Genomic DNA, 5,500 nt, shown 5'->3' on the forward strand with positions numbered 1-5,500 from the left:
GCAGGAGAATGGCGTGAACCCGGGAGGCGGAGCTTGCAGTGAACCGAGATTGCGCCACTGCACTCCAGCGTGGGCGACAGAGCGAGACTCCGTCTAAAAAAAAACCACAACTGAGCTTAATGTTTATATTGAAAGGCGAATGCAATCATATGATTCAAAATGTTAAAGACAACAAAAAGATTCCATCCCTTGCCCACCCAGTTCTTCTCTGTGAGGGTGTCCGGGGTTCCCAGCTCATACAGGTCCTTCCAGATACATTGTATGCAAATGTAATCAAATACCTGGACCTACGTCTTATCTCACTCTTGTTTACACAGTGGAAGCATCCAATAGAATTGTTCTGAGCTGTGTCTTTTTTTTTTTTTTTTTTTTTTTGAGACAGAGTCTTGCTCTATCTCTCAGGCTGGAGTGCAGTGGCATGATCTCTGCTCACTGCAACCTCCACTTCCCGGGTTCAAGCGATTCTCCTGCCTCAGCCTCTCGACTAGCTGGGATTACAGGCTTGTGCCACCATGCCCAGCTAATTTTTGTATTTTTAGTAGAGATGAGGTTTCACCAGGTTGGCCGGGCTGGTCTCGAATTCCTGACCTCAAGTGATCCACCCACCTTGGCCTCCCAAAGTGGTGGGATTACAGGCGTGAGCCACCGCGCCCGGGCCCTTTTTTTACCCCTTACATCTAACAGTGTATTTTGAAGATGATTACACAACAGTTAATACGGACCCTCTTTATTCTTTCTTATAGCTGCAGTGTATTCCATTGTACCTGTTTAACTCCTAATACTACAGATTTAATCCGTAATTAATTTATCCCTTCCAGATGAAATTTTAGGTTCTTGTCAATTTTTATTTTTATTTTTTGCTAATACAAAGAGTCTTTTAATCTTGTATATGTATCATTTCACAAGCGGACAAGTGTGTATGTAAGATGAGTTCCTAGAAATAGGAATCCTGGTTCAATGCGTATATGTTACTTGCTTTTTTTTTTAAATTATTTTTTATTTTATTATTTTTTTTTTGAGACAGTGTTTTGCTCTTGTTGTCCAGGCTGGAGTGCAATGGCGCGATCTTGGCTCACCGCAACCCCCGCCTCCTGGGTTCAAGCGATTCTCCTGCCTCAGCCTCCCAAGTAGCTGGGATTAAAGGCATGTGCCACCATGCCCGGCTAATTTTGTATTTTTGTAGAGACGAGCTTTCTCCCTGTTGGTCAGGCTGGCCGCAAACTCCCGACCTCAGGTGATCCGCCTGCCTCGGCCTCCCAAAGTGCGGGGATTACAAGTGTGAGCCACTGCACCTGGCCTATTTTTTATTTTTAAATGCAGGGGCCATGCTAATCTTGTCTATATTGTTCCAATTTTAGTATATGTACTGCTGAAGCAAGCATGCTATCTGCTTTTTAAATTTATTTTTATTTATTTATTTTTGAGATGGAGTTTCATTCTTGTCGCCCAGGTTGGAGTGCAACAGCGCGATCTCGGCTCACTGCAAACTCCATCTCCCGGGTTCAAGAGATTCTCTTGCCTCAGTCTCCCAAGTAGCCGGGATTGCAGGCGGCCGCCTCCACGCCCAACTAATTTTTGTATTTTTAGTAGAGATGGGATTTCACTACGTTGACCAGGCTGGTCTTGACCTCCTGATTTCAGTTGATCCGCCGGCCTTGGCCTCCCAAAGTACTGGGATTACAGGCATGAGCCACCGCACCCAGCCCTGCTTTTGAAGTAACCTAAACTGCTTCTTTCTCCCATTCCCCATATCCCTCTCTCCCTTCCTCTTTTGTTCCTCCCTCCCTCCCTCCTTCCTGAAGTAGGAACTGAGAGCTCTTATGGGACATTTGGAGGGGGCATAAGGAGTGTGGAGAGTGTAAGATTTAGGTTCATGATTTCAATCATGATTGTAAGTCATGGCCAACTCCCATCTGCTTTTGGAGAAGACAAGCCTTGAACACAGGATGATAATTTAAAGGGCCTGCAGGATCCTGAAAGTTATGTTTCCAAAGGTTTATACCAGGAACAATATTCACCCTCACTGTCTTCAGAAAATAGACAAAACATAAGTACTTCATAGTTTTTTGGAGGAGCCATTCTCTAGGTGAACTGGAAACATACCAGGATATTATCATAAAATGAAAAACATAGAAGAAAACATAGTTTTGAGACCAGGCGTGGTGGCTCACGATTGTAATCCCAGCACTTTGGGAGGCCAAGGAGGGAGGATTGCTTGAGGCCAGGAGTTCAAGACTAGCCTGAGCAACACGGCAAGAGGCCCCCATCTCTACAATTTTTGTTTTTAATCAGGTGGATATGGTGGTGCAAGCCTGTGTGTGGTACTAGCTATTCAGGAGGCCAAGGTGGGAGGATCATTTGGGTCCAGGAGGTGGAGGCTGCAGTGAGCTGTGATCATGACACTGCATTCCACCCTGGGTGATGGAACCGGAGTCATCCATCTCTCTCTCTTTCTCTCTCCTTTAAAAAGCTTATAAAAGCGAAATTTTCAGTGTGCCACAGAATTCTTCAGTGACGAACACAAAAGCAGGACTTGAATTAACTCAATTGTACAGTTTTCCTTGTTACTGAGGAGTTTCCCAATTCTACTCTAAAATATTAAAGGATGGGCTTAAAATTTTAAAAAATTAAAATAAAAATGCTCTTATACTCAGTTTTATATTTATGTAAAAATTCCTGGAATTCAGAAAATATTTGGCTTAATCAAAACTTTGCTAACTTTTTCTATGTCTTGTTGGTCAAGGAAATATATGTTTGTCTCCTCTGACAGAGTTCTAGTCAGTTCCTTTGTTTACATTTATGATAAATTTTCAATATGCTACAACTTTTTTTTTGTCCCATATTTTATGACATCAAGACTGGATGAGAAAGAACCCATAGCATAGGCTTACTTTTTTTTTTTTTTTTTTTTTTTTTTGAGATGGAGTCTCAACTGGGTTGGCCAGGCTGCAGTGCAGTGGTGTAATCTTGGTTCACTGCAACCTCCGCTTCCCAGGTTCAAGCAATTCTCCTGCCTCAGCCTCCCAAGTTTAAGCAATTCCACTGCCTCAGCCTCCCAAGTAGCTGGGATTAAGGCATGCAGCACCACGCCCAGCTAATTTTTGTATTTTTAGTAGAGACAGGGTTTTGCCATGTTGGCCAGGCTGGTCTCGAAATCCTGGCCTCAAGTGATCCGCCCACCTCAGCCTCGCAAAGTGCTGGGATTACAGGTGTGAGCCACCATGCCCAGCCAGGCTTACATATTTGGATGTTTAGTCTATGACTGAATGGACCATGTGAATTTGTGCTTGTGTGGACCATTAATGGGAGGTGCAATAATCAGGCGAGAGTGTGCTGATGGTGGCCACATCTGTCGCTGTACTCTCAGATATGACCCAATGAGGTGCACAGTGAATCTCTTAGAAGCCTTTGTTTTCCAGCTGCTGGGGAATTTCGGTATTTCAATTAACAAGGACCCAGGGCAATCATTTTCTCTCTCCCTGTGAAATCCCATTCCCTGCTGCAACGCCCCTGCTGTTGGGGTGCACTCCCTGTCTTCCCCTCCTGGTCACCCCTCCTCTCCACTCAAGTGTGCCCTGCTTCCTCCCAGATGCCCATGAGTCATTTCCTGTGCTTCCTGCCACCACCATGCCTTTCTTTTCTTTTCTTTTTTTGAGACAGTGTCTTGTTCTGTCACCCAGATCTCGGCTCACTGCAACCTCCACTTGCCTGTGGGGATTCTCCTGCCTCAGCCCCTGAGTGGCTGGGATTACAGGCGCCCACACCACCATGCACAGGTAATTTTTGTATTTTTAGTAGAAATGCGGTTTCGCCATGTTGGCCAGACTGGTTTTGAACTCCTGACCCCAAGTGATCCCCCCGCCTTGGCCTCCCAAAGTGCTGGGATTACAGGCATGCACCACCACACCCGGCTCACTTTTGTATTTTTAGTAGAGACCCTCTATAGTAGATCACACCCTCAGAAAAGCTACGCTGCACTCACTATCTCGGGACCAGCTTGGGTGTCCCTGAAGGGCAGAACAAAACCTTTCCAAAGGCAAAGCCTCACTATCAAACAGAGAAGAGGCCAGTGAATGACAATAGCTGATTGAAGAGTTTCGGTGGAAAACACCTCACTGGTTTAGACCAAGTCCCTTCAGGGGACTGGACTGGGAGTAAGCAGAGGCCATGCTTCCTGCCTGGCTTGGCAGGAGTGAGGGGCTGCTGGACGCCCTCAGGGTTGCTGGCTCTGGAGAGGGAACTGGTAGTGCTGGAGGGTGATCCAGGGGGAGCAGTCCCCACCTCCACCATTGCACAACCACCTGCCTGCTTTCTGCTCAGCTTTCCCCAAAGGCCTGCTGGGGGCTTGCTGCGCAGCCGCAAACAAAAAGGCCTCTTTGTAGATCCTCTCCAAGGACGCTCAGGAGGAAACAGCTCCCCTCGAAGCGGTATTCACCATTCACGGCTGTCTTCCGAGTCCCTGCTGGGTGCTGGGCCCAGTGCCAGGAGCTACAAAGGTGAGGTGTGGACCGCAGGTACTATGTGTTTCCAGGAGAGGCTGAACGTTTCAGTCTTTGTCATATTGAGTTGGATTTAATTGCACTGAACTGGATTATTGGAAGACCTACAGCGTGCCCGCCGCTATGCTTGTGTCTGGCGTTGAGGAAAAATGGTGTGCAAAACCACACTTATACTGTATATAAGTTACTGATAAGTAGCTTATAAGTTATCTATTAGTATATAAGTTACATATAGAATGGAAGTTGCCCATAGGGAGCTTACGTTCTCCAGATGAAGGCAGTACACTGTCCATATACTGTTTTTTTTTTTTGGACACAAAGTGTCACTCTGTCACCCAGGCCAGAGCCCGTGATCTTGGCTCATGGCAACCTCTGCCTCCTGGGTTCAACTGATTCTTGTGCCTCAGCCTCCCGGGTAGCTGGGATTACAGGCATGAGCCACCATGCCCAGCTGATTTTTTTTTTTTTTTTTGGTACTTTTTAGTAGAGATGGGGTTTTATCATGTTGGCCAGGCTGGTCTCAAACTCCCGGCCTCAAGTGATCCGCCCACCTCAGCCTCCCAAAGTGCTGGGATTACAGGTGTGAGCCACTGCACCCAGCCGGTCCATATACTATGACGAGAGCATCAAAGCATAGGCGCCTGTGCCATTTAGCAGCTGTGCAAATTTGGTCAAATTACTCACTTCTCCAAACCTTGGTTTCCTGATCTCTAAAATGGGTAGAGCAATGGGCCTCCTGTTGAAATAATTAAATGCTACGAAGAATGAATAGCACCTGACAAAGCACCTGCTGCATAATAGGCCTCAATATATGTTAGTGTCAGTGGATCATGAGTTAAATAGGAATAATAAGAGTATATTTAGTGCAACATAGATCTCGCACAACCCTAGACTTTGTGAAAGGCTTAAACTGGTGTCTGGGAGGTGAGCTTAGCTATTAGGGAAGTGGAGGCAGCAGTGATGTGGTGACTTAGTTCTATTTGAGCCCAGCTAAAACAGAT

At 46.1% G+C, this 5,500-nt stretch overlaps 1 non-coding gene across 1 annotated transcript; it reads right to left on the reverse strand.

The window, feature by feature from the left end:
* Positions 1-1,272: 1,272 nt before the first annotated feature.
* Positions 1,273-1,378, reverse strand: LOC112208787 (U6 spliceosomal RNA). Its single transcript, XR_002943348.1, has one exon. It is a non-coding gene; the product is annotated as a U6 spliceosomal RNA (small nuclear RNA).
* Between the last annotated feature and the right edge of the window lie 4,122 nt (positions 1,379-5,500).

Source organism: Pan troglodytes, chromosome 2 (genome assembly GCF_028858775.2).
Source record: "Pan troglodytes isolate AG18354 chromosome 2, NHGRI_mPanTro3-v2.0_pri, whole genome shotgun sequence".
Lineage (NCBI taxonomy): Eukaryota > Metazoa > Chordata > Mammalia > Primates > Hominidae > Pan > Pan troglodytes.